We start from the raw sequence: 18,492 nt of genomic DNA on the forward strand, positions 1-18,492 counted from the left end.
GACTCTAAGCTCCCTGAGGGCAGGGATCATCTTTTGCCTTTCTTTGTATCCTCAGCACTTAGCACAGAGCCTGGCACATATTAGGTGATTAATAAAAGCTTGTTGACTTGATTTGAGGATCAATAAGACTTTATTAACCGATTAGATGCAACCATTGGACAGAAAAAGGGGGGAGGGGGAGTGAAATGGCTCCAATATGTAGCCTGGGTGTATGAGAGGATAGTCATGCTATCAATTTGTAAAGGTGAGGTTGATTGATTTACTTAATGAAGTCACCTCACCCCAGTTAAATAAGTGATTAAATGCCCAATCAAAGCATTTCAATCATAGACTTTAGACTTAGTGCAAAAAGTCTTTGGAATTGCAGTGACATTGCATAAGAATCATTTTTCTGGTAGGCTGAGGAAACTCAGTCATTCCCCAGGAGTCCTATATAAATTATCAAGGTGGTTTAGAATTAGAGTTATTTGACATATTGAAAAAAAAACTGATTCCAGGAAAACCCCTAAGGAGGAATCTCCTTGGTGGTGGGGTAGGAGTAGGGAGGAGGAAAGGCCTTGCCTTCAGCCTTGGCCTATGTTTCCTTCCCGCTCCCCAACATTGGCTGGAAAGGATCTTGGGAGCTTTGGGGTGTCTAGAGAATGTTGGACTCCCCATCTTCCCATAGGGATGTTCTAGCAGCATCCCCAGATCAGCATCTGTCAGTGCCTGCATTGGGAGCCAAGGAGACGATGGATACAGATTCCTTAGGAAAGAAGCTACACCACACACACACCCAGCCTGAAGGGACATTCTTGAGGACTCCACAAATGAAAGGAAAAGACTTAGCAACTAGGATTTGTGACATATCTTTGTCACATGTGATCTCTAAGCCTGAGTCTCCTCTCCTCCATGCTCTATATGTACTTGGAGAGTATGACACAGACTTTTGAGGAAATAGTTTCATAACAACTGTTTTTACCATACTATTTTACTAAATATTTCTTTCTAAAACCTACCTGAGGCTGGATGACTAAAATAATTTTCAACTGATAATTGAGCGTGCTTCTTGGTGGGGAGCACATTGCGGGGCGGGGGGAGTGGGGCTCGAGCTAATAGCATTAAAGACTCTCTTCCAACTCCTCACCATTGCTCCAGAGCCCTGAGGAGAAATGTCATCCTGCTCTAGGAAGCAAAACTTGTTTGTGAAAGTGGGCACTAGGATAAGGATATTCAGAGGATATATGCGCTACAAAAAGAAATATGAAAATTGAGGTATGAGCAAAAGAAATGGGAAAAATTCACATTTCAACCACAAGAAACATATGGAAATGCTGACTCCTCTAGACCACCAATTTATCTGTGTTCCCAGAATCAACTAGTTGTTCTCAAGGTCCTTTCCAATGATGATTCATTCTCTGGTCTTTAAGATGCTTAAATGAAAATTTTTAAATATAAATGAGTGACACATTTGTACCTTAATATGCCAGTATTTTCGTATAAGGTGAGTCCATCATGGACAATATTCAAGAGGCTTTCTAGGTACTGAATGACCAAAAGAACCTTTCTACAAGGCAGCCACAAGAGACCAACCTGAAGGACACAACAATGGTAAGGTTTCATGATATCAATCAATCAAGTCAATCAATAGGCATTTCATAAACTCTTACTATATGCCAAACACTGGGGTAGACAATAGAGATACATATACAGAAAATAAAAAACTCCCAAGGGACTAACATTCTAATGAGGAAAATAACTACTAAAATATATACATATATACAGGATAAGTGTAAAGAGAATAAATACAAGGTGGTTTGGGAGGGAGGGATTCATGCATATTTTGTTGTCGTTTTTCAGTCCTATCCAACTCTCCATGACCCCATTTGGGGTTTTCTTAGCTGAGATACTGGAGTGGTTTGTCATTTCCTTCCCTAGCTCATTTTACAGATGAGGAAACTGAAGAAAACAGGATTAAGTGACTTGCCCAGGGTCACACAGTTAGTAAGTGTCTGGGGCCAGATTTGAACCCACAAAGACGAATCTTCTTGACTTCAGGCCTGGTACTCCATTCACTGTGCCACCTAGCTGCCCTTTCATGCATAAGTGAAGTACAAAAGCATTTATTAAGCTCCTACTATGTGCCACGCACATAGTAGGATACAAAGAAAGGCAAAAGATAGCTCTCATGGAGAAACAACATACAAATAGCTATGTATGAAAACAATATATCCTGGACAAATTGGAGATAATCCACAGAGAGAAGACCCTAGAATTAGAAGGGATGAGGAAAGACCTTCAGTAGAAGGTGGGAGTTTAGCTGGGACTTCAAGGAAGCGAGAGTAGGCAGAGATGAAGAGGGAGAGAATTTCAGGCAGAGGCCAATGGCCAGGGAAACCGTGTGGTGTCAGGAGGCTTTAATGTTTTGTGCCATGAAGGGCAGCACAGTATAAGAAGCCTGGAAAGGAGGGGGCCAGGTTACAGAGGGCTTTAAACGTCAGATCAGATTTTATATTTGATCCTGGAGGCAATAAGGAACTGCTGGAGCTGATTGAATAGGGGTTGACATGATCAGACCTGTGCTTTAGAAAGGTCATTTTGACAGCCAAGTGGAAGACACATGAGCAGAGAGAAACTTGATGTGGGGAAATCAACCAGCAAGCTATTGCAATAGTCCATGCATGTTGCATAAGCTGGGTCTTAAAGAAGATTCTAGGAATACTCTCCCTTAAAGGAAGAAGTGGAAATGAGGTGGGAATAAATGATTATAAATGACACTGTCCCTCAAAAAAATAGGCTAAATTTCTACAAATTGGAGGCTTTGATTAACAAGCATTTCATCTGTTCTGAATCATGTGCTGAAATAGAACTATTCTTTGCTGAGGAGCAGAGGTTCTTAACCTGAGTTTCTGAACTGGTTTTTTAATATTTTGAGAACTGTCTTTCAATATAATTTGCTTTCTTTGTCATCTTGTGTGTTTTATTTAATGCATTTTAAAACATTATTCTGAGAAGAGATCCATAGGGTTTGCCAGACTGTCACAAGGGAGCCATTTTACCAAAAAAAAAAGTTAAGAATCCCCAGAAACATCAAGGAAAAGGGCTTCATTTGGTGGCTTTTATTTCCCTTCCTTGTGAGGATTTACAATCTCCCCTCTCTTCTTCTTCTCCTTCACTGGCCTCCAAGTTAGTGGGGACAAGGTGAGAGATAAAAAATAGCCACAGTCAAGGTAGGGAAAGTTCCTTTTCTTTCAGTAGAGAGTATGGGACAGTAATGGAGAAATGCTTCCTGCCTGTCAGACATTGCTGCTGTATTAGTTGATTTTGTCTACTTGTCTCACTTTGTTAAAAACCAAGAGGGTTAAGAGGCAACCTGAGGTATGGCCAGAAAGCTGGCTTCAGAGCCAGGACAACCTGGGTCCTACTTCTGATACACCCTGACTGCATGGCCCTAAGCAAGTGTCAGTGTCCTAAGGTCCAGAAAAGGTGCCCACCTGCATTTTGGAGGGCATCTCTTTATCTGGGAGTCCCCTATGCCAATGGAATCATAGGTCTAGTCTCTGTGAGTGGTGAGATATTATTATTGAAAATTAAGAAAAATGCTTAGCATAGTACCTGGTACAAAACAGGTGTTTAATAAATGTTTGTTCTCTCAAAAGAAGGTTAAATGGAAGTTAGGGAATATTATCAGGAAATTGCTGTGATACAAAGATAAAAAATAAAACTTTTGAAAGAGATTAGACGAGAGAGGGAAAGGATGGATCCAATACTATTTTTTCTTTCCCCCTCAATCCCTACATCAAGTTTAACCTTGAGAAGAGAATCAAGTGATCAGTGGGGTAATGACCTCTAGGCAGGAGGTACTCTGGGCTCCCATCCCACTTCTGACACTCATCAACTTTGTGACTTTGGACAAGCCAATTAACCTCTAGAAGCCCTGCTTTCTTCATCAGCAAAAAGAAGATAACAATCACTATATAATAGTACTTACCTCACAGTGAGATAATGTGTGTAATGCAACCTTAAAGTGATACAAAAATGTCAGTTATCCTTATAACAATGGACTACATTCTATTTTAATTTTCTTTGTCTTTTTTCAGGGCATTTCTTTTGGGGGATTCTTCAGGGGATGCAGTAGGCATGACACCCACAAGCCTGAAGCATGTTAATACCATGCTGGCATTAACAGCTGCCATGTATTCCCATTGACATCTTTCAAAGAAAATGAGGTTGGTCGATAAACATTTATTAAATGCCTAGTATGGGCCAGGCACTGTGCTGAATGCTGGGGAGACAAAGAAAGGCAATGGGGCCTGCCTGCCTGCCAGGGAGCTCAGAGAGGTTAGTCATTAAACAAAATAGAAAGATATTTGTCACTCAAAGGAAAGGAAGAGTGGTAGAAAAGACTCGGAGAACCCTGGTAGCCATCACACCTTCACACGATGGAACAGCATCAGAAAGCCGCTTTGTGGGCTCCACATTCTCTGCCACTGACATCATCCCTTCAGGGCAACACAATGGGAGATAGAGGGTGATGCTGTAGGTGGTGTGCTAAAATAAATATTCTTGCGCTGTAAGTCAATGAAATAACCACATTACCAAATGGCCCCACTCATTTTCTACCACTGTACTTGCCCCTAGGGAAATCACCCAAATTGTTTGTTTAATGTAGCATCCTGAAAGGCCTGTAATTTGCTTTGTGGAGGAGGGAGGAGAATGATGTCTCTATTTGAGCTTTGTGGTTCACTCACATTTTCATCGGCTTACCATGGCTGCAAAATGGAGAACGTTGGAAGGGGATGGACCAGACAAGGATCTTGGGCTCACCCTGGTGCTCTGCTATCTGTTGAATCTTGATGGTGAAAGGGAACTTCAACATCTTTAGGTCAATCCCCTCATATTTTCCCCTGAACTTTCTTTTTTTCTTTAATTAAAAACCATTTTTCCTCTCATTCTTTCTCCTCTCCCACTAAAACAAAGAAGAAAAGCAAAACACTTGTCACAACAATGCACAGTCAAACAAATTCCCAAATCGGCCATGTCCAAAAAACGTGTGTCTTGTTCTGCAGCTTGAGTCCATCCCTCTTCTGTTAGGGGATGGGAGCCAGTTTCATCATCCATCAGTCCTCTGGAATCACAGTTGGTCACCCCATCAATCAGACAAAATTATTTATCTTTACTATGTTATTTTTATTTTGTAAATTGCACTGGTTCTGCTCACTACCATAAACATCAGTTCACACAAAGCTTCCCCGATTTCCCTGAAGTTATCCTTTTCACAATTTCCTATGATACAATAACACGCTATCCCATAATGTCCATTCCCTTCTTTTTCTGATGACAAACTTCACTCTCTCAAAATACAGCCCTCACCAAGACTGTTTTAAAAAGTGTGCCCTGCCAAGCGTGGAATTTTCCCAAGCATCATGAAATTTCCATCTTAATTCCACAAATGGAAGGATCCTAAATTGCGAAGATCTTACTATCCAAAGGACCATCCTTCTTGGTGAAATCATCTTCCTTCAGGGTGTTGAAGGTTCATTTACCTCATCCTTAGTACATTAGCTACTTCTGTACAGAGCAAGAATGTCCTGGAAGGCACAATTTTTCATTATAAGTATCTGACCAGGTGTAATAAAGAATCCTACATTAGTAACCATAGAGACTATATCTGTTGCCTATTTTCAGTTGCCTAGAGTCAGGAAGACTCATCTTGCTGAGTTCAAATCTGGCCTCGGACACGTACTAAATGTCTGACGCTGACCAAGTCACTTAACCCTGTTTGCCTCACTTTCCTCATCTGTAAAATGAGTTAGAGAAGGAAATGGCAAGCCACTCTTGTATCTCAAAACCCATATGGGGTCATGAGGAGCCAGACGTGACTGAGAAAGGGTAATCAACAACAACAAACTGAAAATTGTTTAATCATTTTTCAGTCACGTCTGACTCTTCATGATCCCATTTGGGGCTTTCTTGGCAAAGATACCGGGATACTTCTCCAGATCTTTTTACAGATGAGGAAACTGAAGCAAACAGGGTGAAGTGACTTGCACAGGGTCCTACAGCTAGTAAGTGTCTGAGGCCAGATTTGAACTCAGCAAGATGAGTCTTCCTGACTCCAGTCCCACAGCTCCATATTTTTGCCAAGAAAACCCCAAACGGGGCCGCAAGGAGTCACAAAGGGACTGAAAAACAACTTAATGACAACAACAAGCACTTGATAAATGTTTGTTGATTGAACGATCAATTTATGATCTATGACAACTAAAGAGTGAGATCGAAATGGACAGACCGAGAGCTGGACAATTTACTATCAAGCTTTGTGATGTTTTTTGGAGTCAGGAAGACCTTAATTCAAATGTAGTCTCAGACACTTACTAGCTGCATGACCTTGGACAATCCACTAAACCTCTGTTTTCCTCAGTTCCCTCATCTGTAAAATGAGGATAATAAGAGCACCCACACCCCAGGGTTGTTGTGAGAATAAAATTAGATTAATAATTGCCAAGTGTAGCATAGTACCTGGTACAAAGTAGACACTATATATATGTTAGCTGTTATTATTATTGTTTGGGGGGAAGGCATTGGAGTACAGAGCCCATTTCTCCAGCTAAGGATTTGTTTCCCAGCCTTTAATCTCATATAAAATTTATCTAAAGTATAATAAAAATGCCAGGCCTGAGGCTCTATAAATTGCCATTCACTTTAATGATAGATTTCCCTACTCCAGCAGTCTCTACTAGATTCCAGATCTTATTTTCCTAATCTAAAAAGAAAAAACCATAACTTTGTTCATTCATTTCTTGGTGGTCCCCCTGCACTTTACTCACCATTTATTGATATGCCATCACACAGAGGACAGCTGCTCACACAGCAGGCAACCAACATGGAAGCGCTGAAGTCTAGTAAGATGTCAAAAAATAAAGCCTGGAAAGGAATAAAAAATGACCGTGTACCCTGGGAATGGCAGGCCTAGTATGCTACCAGAGGTGCTGATGAGGGTCAGCTTCTGCCAGCAAATTACTACAAGAGAAGGAAGGAAGGAAACAAGCATTTATTAAGCACCTACTATGCGTCAGGCACTACGCTGAACATTTTACAAATATTGTAATCTCGTTTGATCCTTACAACAACCGTGGAAGGTAGATGCTATTATTATCTACATTTTACAGTTAAAGAAACTGAGGCAGAATGGGGTTAATTGACTTGTCCAGGGTCAAACAGCCATTACTTAATCTGAGCTTGGATTTGAACCCGGATCTTCCTGACTCCATGCCCAGCGCTCTATCCACAGCACCACCTAGCTGTCTCTAGGCAGCTCAAAGAGGCTCAAACCTTGCTGTTCAGACTTGTCCGTTTCTATCATGAGTCATTACAGTCAAATGAGATAATATAATGTAAAGTCCTTTGCAAACCTTCAGGTGCCACTTAATGTTAGCTGAGCGGATAAGAGCTCACTACAGATCCCTGATGAATTCTGCTAAGTTTAAAACCTCAGTAATAACATTGCATTTGCCCGTACTTTGGGTCTAACTAACATCGCTGAAGTCTCTGCCTGCTTTATAGAAAGTTTGGGAGAGAGGGAGAAGGGAGGGGTGGGTCTTGGTACTGATTTCTTGATCAAAAGAATTAAATGTTTCTAGCCCCACCCACTGGTTGGTTTCTTTGCCAAGTAAATAGGAAACTGGTTGCATTGTATTTAGATATGCCCTTCATTCATGTCATAATCCTAAGACAATCAATATAGAAGCCATTAGCTTCCCCTGCTCAAGCCCACCCCTCTTCCAATCTGCCCCCTTATCATCAAGGACATGATGAAAGGTTCAAAATCTCAGTCTTATTATTGATTTCGTGCTCTTACCCCACCCCCATGTATCTAACCAATTGTCAATCTTGTCTCTTTTGCCTTGGCTACATCTCTCCCATATGTCCCCTCTCTCTACTCACATGGCAACCCCCCAAGTTCATGCTACTTTTACAAAAGTCTCCTTGCCTTTGGTCTCCCCACTCAAATCCATCCTCTTCTTAGCTGCCAAGGTGATTTTATTCTACTCAATAAACTCCTGTGATTTCCTATCACCTCCAGGATCAAATGCAGCCCTTTGGTTGGTATTTAAAGATCTTCACAATATGGCTCCTTCTTGGGCATGCTGGAGCCAACTAAAAATAGACTCAAGAGACTTAAATTTTCGATGAGATTTTATACCTTAGAAATCCACAAACACTACAAATCAGGGGCTTGGTCTATTATATTGTTGTTGGTCAACTAGACTTAAGAAAGCGATGAGAAAATGTTAATGATGTAGATTTAACTTAAGTGTGTTTCCTCTTTTTTCTTTTGAGAGTTGATTGTTAAACATTTACCAGAGCACCTTTGGCCCCTTTCTACTTTTCCATTCAGTGAGTAGGCTGTTGGAGTTGGAATCAGGATAGACCTGAGTTTGAATCTCACTATAAGCACTTACTAGCTGTATAACCCTGTGCAAGTCACCTACCCTCATTCTGCCTCAGTTTCATATCTGTAAAATAGGAATCAATATTATTATCATTATATTATATGTAGTATCATATATAATTGCATTATAATTATAATATTATATTATAGCAGCTCCTTCCCAGGGTAGTGAGAACCAAGTGAAATGATATTTATCAAGTGCTTTGCAAACTTTAAACACTATATAAATACTAGTTATTATTATTACTAATCCTGGGTCTAAGAGGAAAAAACGATGTGTAGCCTTCAGCCTCCTGAAAACTTTGTTTTTTTTTAATGGATTTTTTAATGATTGACAGCTCTCCAAAGATTAGTCTAGAGGGATTAGAGAATTATGGCGGGTGTCAGAGAAGTATACATGAGATTTTTGTTTGGTTCATTAAAAAAAAATCTTAGGGAATTTTTTTTCCTTTTTAGAGGGTTGTTTCACATGAGAAGTAATGCCAAGTATGACAAGCAAAAGAGAAGATGGGCTGGTCCTGTGATGAGAACGAGAAATAAATGGTGAACAGCTTGCTTCCCCCTCTAGGATGTCAACACAATGCCTTGAAGACCCAAAATTGGAGTCAGAGTACCCCCAGGATCAAATCTCACTTCTGACTCTGATGCTTGCTATACATTCCTGACTCTGAACAAGTCACATAACTTCCCTGGGTCTCAGTTTTGTCATCTGTAAAATGAGGTCATTGGCCAAAATGTCTAATTCTAACTCTAGCTCTACAATCCCAGGTCACAATCTCTCTAGGCACTGGTTTCTCCATCTGGACAATGAGAGAAATATTAAGGACACTCCCCTTTCTAAATCTTGGATCCTGTTATCCTAAGATGATCCTTGGATCAGTTATTTCTTTCCTAATGAAGGACAGAAAGAGCTCTCAGCACCCCTCTCAGTATTGGTACCGTGGGGCAAAGTCCTAGCCATCCCACCATAGTTACTACTCTAGTCCTCACCATCTGTCATTTCCTTTAGTTTCTGTTAGTTGTATACACAAACATATACATACAGTCAGCTTTGTTTCTTATTATTCTCCATTGAACTCCACATCTCAAGTTGGCAAATCTTCCATGATTGCAATTTGGGGTGGTGTGTTTACATATACAGATTATGGAATAAATGATTAAACAGTTCATGAGTAATGCAGTCACAATTAGAAAAATACTAGTTAGAACATTTCCTTCTTCAAAGGAATTTTCTTTAGTTCAATTTACAAGAATTAATAAAAACTATTAATAAATCATTATGCAAAACTAAAGTAACTTGTCATGAGCAAGAAATGCAAGGAAGTATTTCAGATTGTCCTGTCACTAACTGATTTTTCAAGTGTGCATACTGGCATGTACTGCTGATTAGAGCTGATGAACCTTTGGAGCAGCTAGACGGTGTAGTAGACAGAGTGCCAGGCCTGGAGTCAGGAAGATTCATCTTCCTAAGTTCAAATCTGACTTCAGACACTTACTATCTGTGTGACCCCAGACAAGTCACTTAACCCTGTTTGCCTCAGTTTTCTCATGTATAAAATGAGTTGGAGAAGGAAAGAGCAAACCACTGCATTATCTTTGCCAAGAAGACCCCAAATAAGGTCACAGTCAGACATGACTAAAACAACTGAAATGATATCACATCACATCACATCAAAGCTTTAGAACCAAAAGAAAAACAAAAGCATAAATCAGTAGTGATCAAATGTAAAATGTAAAATGTCCCTAAAACAAGAAGAGTTTTTCTGTCATTGAATACTTCACCTGTTCTTTAAAATTCTGTCTTGAACTTTTATATCATTTTGAACTGGGACTTTATAGCAAGGAACTATATATTAGGTACTCATGTTTTAGCTAATTTTCCTCGATTTTATGTAGGCAGTACAAGTGGCTTTCTTTCAGTCTTCTCCTCCCTCAGGAGATTGGCTTTCCCTTAGAACTCAGCCACTAAAAACTGGGGCCAGTGTTTTGGAGGATTAAAGTGAGCTCAGCCATGTTTTGGTTCCTCGTAGCTTACTTCTATCAACTTGCTTTTGATTTGTTTGTAGAGGTAGCTGGATCCCAGATTCATATGCCAGGTATATACCATCTAATATCATTTTCCATCTTTGTCCTAACAGCTCTAAAACCCTCAATCTACTTTCATTGATCAAACTTTTTGCCCCTCGACTTAACCTGAGGTTTGTGAATTTGTTTTTATTATTTATTTTGATAACTGTATTTAAATATAACTTACTTCCTTTGTAATCTTTTGTTTTATTTTATGAATTTAAAAATATTGTTCTGAGAAGAGGCCTATAAGTTTGGCCTAACAGCCAAAGAAAGCCCATGATACAAGAAAGGTTGAAAACCACTGCTCTAGAAGGAGGACCACTGTCTTCCATATCCACTCTTTATATTTGTAAACCATAAGTAAAATGCACATAGAGCTTAGGATTTCTGCTGGCCAACAGAGTTTTATAGTGGGCAAATGAGTTCTAAATTGAAAGCAACAGATAAAGAACTTCCTAGCTTGGGCTCCTGATTAACTGGAAGGGGGAAAAGCCAGTTTTGTTAGGAGGTAGAAGAGGTATTCTGAGCCATCCCATTCATTGGGCCAGCTCTTGCCATCCCAGAGCTATGGATTCCTGGTATCACTGCTTCTGTGATATTGAAACACAAGACAGTCCACATCTTCAGATAAGCTTTCATGGCTTATTTCCCTGAAGTAGTTAACTTCCACGCCCTAGTCTCAAACCCCTTCTTACCACCTGCCCTGTCCTTATGACCTTCTCATAACTCTATAATTGTTTTTTTTTCCAAAATAAGGGTGAGACTTGATAGTAAAAATAACTCACAAGGTCCCCTGCCACATGGAACGGGCTACTTCTTTTCCTTAAAAGACTCTGAAATTGTCTTCAAGACTGAACTAGATCAAAGGATTAAGGTTTGAGCCACTAATATAGCTGCTTCATTGCTTGAATACAAAAAGCCAAAAGCAACTCCAACTGGGCTCTGAGGCTCCTACACACAAGTTTAGAGCAACCTGGTGATGTAGTGGATTGAGAGCTGGATCCGGAGTCAGGAAGACCTGAGTTCAAGTCTAGACTCAGACCATACTAGCTGTGTGACTTTGTTTGCCTTGATTTCCTCAACTGCAAAGTCTGGGTAATAAAAGCACCTACTGTTCAGAGCTGTAGTGAGGATCAAATGACATATCTGTAAAATGCTTAGCACAAGAGATTTCTGGGAAGATGGTTGAATAGGAAAGGAAATACCGGGCTCTCCAAATTTCTCTTACAAACAAGATGAAATATCGCCTCAAAGAGAACTTTGAGCAGCAGAAATAATTAAAAGTCAGGGTAAAGCAGTTGATCTCCTAACACAACTTAAGAGGACATCAAGAAAGACTCAACCTCCAGGGGCTGAGGTTCTGTTCCAGTGGAAGCAGGTAGGGGTGGATGGCTGGTAGTGCTGGAACCTTGTACTCATCAGAACTGAGTTAAAGAGGGAGCAACATATACATCTAGAAGGGTATAAAAGTCTTCTAAATTTATCATGGAAGTAGGAGGGTGAGGGAGTGGATAAGGGAGGGATTCTTTAAAAGGATGCGAATTAGGGAAGTACTGGTTAAAAGTACACTAGGTGTGAGGAGCGACAGGGTAAAAAGAGTGGGTGAGAAAGATAAACAGTGAGGAAAAATAGAGTGGAGGGAAATACACAACTAGTAATTATAATCTCAAATGTGAATGAGATGAATTAACCCATAAAACAGCAATGGATAGCAGAACAGATTAAAATCCAGAATCCAACAATATGATGGTTACAAGAAACACATTTTAGAATGAGAGATACACACAGAGTTAAAATAAAGGGCTGGAGTAGAATTCATTATGCTTCAGCTGAGGGGAAAAAAAGCAGGGGTAGCAATCATGATCTCAGACAAATTTAAATCTAAAATAGGTTTAATTAAAAGAAATAAATGAGGAAACTACATTATGATAAAAAGTAACAGACAATGAAGCAATATCACTACTAAATATATATGAATCAAATTCTATAGCATCTAGACTTTTAAAGGAAAAGTTAAATGAATTGCAGGTGGAAATAGATGGTAATACTACAATAGCGGAGGCCTTTAAACTTAACCTCTCAGGATTAGATAAATCTAACCAAAAAAAAATAAATAAGAAAGAAGTTAAGGAGGAGAATAGAAACTTAGATAAGCTAGGTATGTTAGATATTTGGAGAGAATTGAATGGGAATAGAAAGGATTACACCTTTTTCTCAGCACTAATGGTACTTTTACAAAAATTGACTGTATATTAGGGCATTAAAAGCTTTATAGTTAAATGCAGGAAAGCAGAAATATTGAATTCATCCTTCTCAGATCACAATGTAATAAAAATTATATTCAATAAGATAACATAGAAACAGATTAAACACTAATTGAAGACTAAACAACCTAATCTTAAAGAATGAGAAGGCTAAAGAATCAATCTTAGAAACAATCAATAATTTCATTAAAAATAATGATAACAATGAGACAATATATCAAAACTTATGGGATACAGCAAAAGCAGTAATCAAAGAAAAATATATATCTCTAAAAGCTCATGTCAATAGAGCAGAGAAAGAGCAGACCAATGAATTAGGTATGCAATTAAAAAAAAACAGAAAAAGAATAACTTAAAAATTCCCAATTAAATTCCAAATTGGAAATCCTAAAAATTAAAGGTGAGATTAAGTATTGAGTAGAAAATTGAGTACAAAAAATCATTGAGTAAAACTAGGAGTTGGTTTTATAAAAAAATTTAAAAAGATAAACCATTGGTTCATATGATTTAAAATAGAGAGAAAATAAAATTAATTCATTTGAATTAAAAATGAAAAGGGTGAATATATCACTAATGAAGATGAAATCAAAACAATTATAAAGAGTTATTCTGACCAATTATATGCCAATAGATTTAACAACTGAAGTGAAATGCAAGAATATCTATAAAAATGTAAACTGCCAAGATTAACAGAAGAGGAAATACAGTATCTAAATAAGCCTATTCTAGAAAAATAAGTTAAACAGGTTATAAAAGACTTTCCTTAGAAAAAAAAAGCATCAGGACCAGGTGGATTTACCAGTGAACTCTACCAAACATTTAAAGATCAACTAATTCTAATATTAAATAAATTATTTGGAATAATAGGCAAAGAAGTAGTCCTACCAAACTCCTTTTATGAAACAAATATGGTACTGATATCTCAACCAGGAAAAGCAAAACAGAGGAAAAAAATTATAGACTAATTTCATTAATGAAAATGGATACAAAAAATCCTAAACAGAATATTAGTTAGTAGACTACAACAATATATTACAAAGATTATACGTTGTGACCAAGTGGGATTTATACCAGGAAAACAAGAAAACTGTTTAACATAAAGAAAACTATTAACATAACTGATAATATCAAAAATAAAAGTAACAAAGATCATATGATTATATGAATAGATATAGAAAAAGCTTTTGATAAAAATCCAATACTCATTCTATTTTTTAAAAAATGACTTGAAAGCATAGATGTAAGTGGATTTTTCTTTAAAATGATAAGAAGCATCTACTTAAAACCACCAGAAAGCTTTATTTGTAATGGGGATAAACTAGAAGCCTTCCCAATAAGATCAGGAGTGAAACAAGGATGCCCATTGTCATTAATATTATTCAATAGTGTATTAGAAATGCCAGCCAAATAGCAATAAGAAAAACAAATTGAAGGAATCAGAATGGGCAATGGGGTAATGAAATGATCTCTTTTTGCAGAAGATATGCTGATATAATTGGAAACTCCTAAAGATTCAATTAAAAAGTTAATTGAAACAATTAATAATTTTAGCAAAGTAGAAGAATATAAAATAAACCCACATAAATTATGAGAATTTCTATATATCACCAATAAGACCCTGTAAGAAGAGATACTAAGAGATAACCAATTTAAAAGAACCATAGATAGTATGAAATGTCTGGCAATATATCTACCAAAACAAATGCAGGAACTACATGAACATAATTATAAAACATTTTATATGAATAAGGTAAATAATTAGAGAAATATTAATTATTCATAGGTAGGCAGAACTGATATAATAAAATGACAATTTTACCTAATCTAGTTATTCAATGCCATCCCAATTAAATTACCAAAGAATTATTTTACTGAGCTAGAAAAAAATAATAGCAAGATAGATTTAGGAAAACAAAATGTCAAGAATGTCAAAGGAATTAATGAAAAAATGAAAAGGAAGGAGGTTTAGCAGTACCAGTTCTTAAACCATACTATAGGGCAATAATCATCAAAACTTTCTGGTTCTAGCTAAGAAACAGAAATTAGTGGAACAGAATAGACATACAATACACAGTAGCAAATTATTATAGTAACCTTGTCTTGTGTTTGACAAACGTAAAGATTTAAGCTTTTGGGATAGGAATTCATTATTTGGTTAAAAAATTGTTAGGAAATCTGGAAAGCAGTCTGGCAGAAATTGGGAATAGACCAATATCTTACACCATTTACCAAGATAAGGTCAAAATAGATACATGACTTAGATATAAAGGGAGATTTCAAAAGAAAATTAGAAGAACATGGAACTTATTACATATCAGACTTATGGCTAGGAGAACAATTTATGAATAAACAAGAGATAGAGAGCATTGTGAGATGTAAAACAGATAATTTCAATTACATTAAATTTTAAAAATGTTGTACAAATAAAACCAATGTAGCCAAGGTTAGAAGGAAAGCAGAAAGTTGGGGAGAAATTTTTTTAGACAGTTTCTCAAATAAAGGTCTCATATCTCAAATACATAAAGAATCTTATCAAATTTATAAGAATAAAAGTCATTCTCCAATTGACAAAGGATATGAAAAAATAGTTTTTCAATGAAGAAATCAAAACTATAGTAATATGAAAAAATGCTCTAAATCATCATTGATTAGAGATATGCAAATTAAAATAACTTTAAGATACCATCTTATACCTATCAGATTGGCTAAAATGATAGAAGGGAAAAGCAACAAATGTTGGAGGGGATGTGGAAAAACTGAGACACTAATTCACTGTTGGTGGAACTGGGAACTGATTCAACCATTTTTGGAGAACAATCTGCAATTATACTAAAAAGTTATAAAATTGTGTATATATTTTGACCCAGCAATATTACTATTAGGGCTATTTCCCAAACTGATTAGGGAAAAAGGAAAAGAACCTATATGTTCTAAAATATTTATCACAGCTCTCTTTGTGGTGTCAAAGAAATGGAAATTGCAGGGATGCCCATCAATTGGGGAATGGCTAAACAAGTCGTGGTATTTGATTGTGATAGAATATTACTCTGTTTTAAGAAATGATGACCTGGTGGATTTTTAGAAAAACCTATAAAGACTTGCATGCAATAGTGAAGAAGGAAATCAGCAGAACCAAAAGAACATTGTACACAGTAACAGTGATATTGTTCTAAGAACAACCTTGAAGGATTGTCATTTTGATTATCATAAACACTCCAATCAACTACAACGCACCTATGAAAGCAGACACCCTCTACATCCAGGAAGAGAACTGATAAATAGAATTATATATAGTATGGTTTTATATCATATATGTGCATATATACATATGCATATATATGTGTATTTGTGTCTAAGGGTAGCCTTCTCTAGGGCAGAGTGGAGAGGGAGGGAGGGGAAAAAAAGTACACAGCAGAGAACAAAAGAAAACTTGGAAGCACAGAAAAACAGGGTAGTTTTGAAAATGATTGTAATATTTATTATACAGTTTTTCAAAAAAAAGTCAATTAGTGTGAAATAGAAATCCATAGTTTTATATTGAATCCTCTATTTTATATTGTGTTTCGTACATAGTAATGTTCCTTTTTTGTCTTTTTGTATTTAACTTCAAAAGGAATAAAAAAATTTTAATTGCTTAGCACAGTGACTGGCACATAGTAGGTACTTAATAAAAAGATAAATATTTTTTCCCTGCTTTTAATGACATTCTCTGCTATAGCTAAGTAAACCTTCTTTGACTAACTGCTAAATGAACTACTTACTGCACTCTAATTTGAAACCTGAGGTACCCTCCCAACCTAGTCAGCTCTGGCCTACCACATGAGGACAGGCAATCTTGGGAAGCGAGGCCAGCCCCACCCCCAACAGGTCTTTCTGTACCAAACACAGGTTACAACTATTTTTTGATACTTATATTCATGTAATCATCTTAGGGCTGGTTATGGTTTACATCAAAATAACAAACACAACAACCCATAAGAAAAACTGGCAAGGATTCTATGCCAGGAGCTATTGAAAGTATCATGATGAAAACATATGTGGCTATTGTTTTTCCAAATATATTATGCATGTGCCTAGCCACAGACATACTGACAACTATTTAAAGCAAGCTATAAAGAACCACACATAATTAAAACTATGGCTAGGAAAAATTTCATCTAGATTACTCTGCTCTTCGGTCATTCGTCAAGATTCACCAAAATCCCTGACTGAGACATGAGGAATATTGGCTGTAAGGAGAAACCTAATTCAGTTCCCACCTGAGCAGATTATTTGGCACAACAGTGGGGAATTATATGCCACAGTATTTGGCTTTTTCAAATAATACATCATTGTTCCCATAAGTAGGGAGCTAAACTTTTATGAATTATAGGAAAGAATATAATAAGGAAGAAACATAATAAGCTTCTGCTTATTAAGTTAGTATAGAAACAGCCAGAAGTGACCGTGGATTCCTGTAAATTCTGCATTGACTCCTCTACAAACAACCTCGAAGGCTTAAAGTTTAAGTGCATTTTTGCGAGAACTCTAAAGCAGTGTTTCTGATACCTTTATCACTAAACCAATTTTGAGAGTTTGAATATTGATGAGTACATCAAGTGTCTGCCCAGGAACTGGAGAAATGAAATCCTTTCTTGGAGGGATCATTTCTAGGGCAAAGAAACTGTGTTCAGTGCAATGAAGCTTCACTAAGTTGGGTCATTCAGGTTTGTCTTACAGAGAGCTCAACCTTATCTCAAAGATGTTTTGGTTTTTCAGTAGCTCAGCTTTCTTGGGTATGGTTCGAGATGCTCACCCTTTGTACTAAATTATACCTCACGAAGTCCTTCATAACCTGTCCCCCACACACCCACATCTTTCCATTCTTCTTACTCCTTATATCCTTCACCCATCCCTCACATCCTCTGCTATCCAGTGATACTGACCTCCTTGCTGATCCTTGAACAAGACACTCCTTCTCCTGACTCCAGGCATTCTTACTGGCTGTCCAGCACACATGGAGGGCCCTCCCTCCTTATCTCTGTCTCCTGGCTTCCTTCAAGTCCCAGCCAATATCCAGTCTTCTTCAGGAAGTCTTTCTCAGTCTTCAATCCTAATGCCTTCCTTCTATTATCTCTAGCTTATCCTATACAGGATGTTCCTAAAGTCTGGACATACAGGCAAAAATGAATATTTTCAAGGAATGAAATGAATGAAATTTTCAACATCATTTTATTTAATTGGAATATTAACAAATAACATCTTCAATTTGATTTCCATCATTTGTGATGCAAAGTTTGATGCACTTTGCAAGATTCGCGTGAACTCGCTGCGGTAACTCCACATTGCTGTCAATTTTCGCACATTCACTCTTTATGCATTCAATCAAGTGTGTTGCATCTGTGATTTTCAGTGAGTACACCTTCTCCTCTAGCATACCCCAGAAAAAGGAGTCAAGGGGGCTATGGTCTGTTAATATTCCAAATATTTCAAAACATGCATTTTTCCTATGTGTCCAGACTTTAGGGACACACTGTATAAAGCTCATTTGTACATGGTTGTTCACATGTTGTCACCCCCATTAGACTGTGACCTCCTTAAGGGCAGGAACTGTGTTTTGCCTTTCTTTGTATCCCCAGTGCTTAGCATAGTGCAGGGCAGGTAATAAGCACTTAGTGAGGGTTTAAAATACTGATGGACCATTGATTTTTGACGGCAGCTGGGTGGTGGCTCGGTGTATAGAGC

The sequence above is a fragment of the Trichosurus vulpecula genome, chromosome 6, assembly GCF_011100635.1.
Source record: "Trichosurus vulpecula isolate mTriVul1 chromosome 6, mTriVul1.pri, whole genome shotgun sequence".
Classification (NCBI taxonomy): domain Eukaryota; kingdom Metazoa; phylum Chordata; class Mammalia; order Diprotodontia; family Phalangeridae; genus Trichosurus; species Trichosurus vulpecula.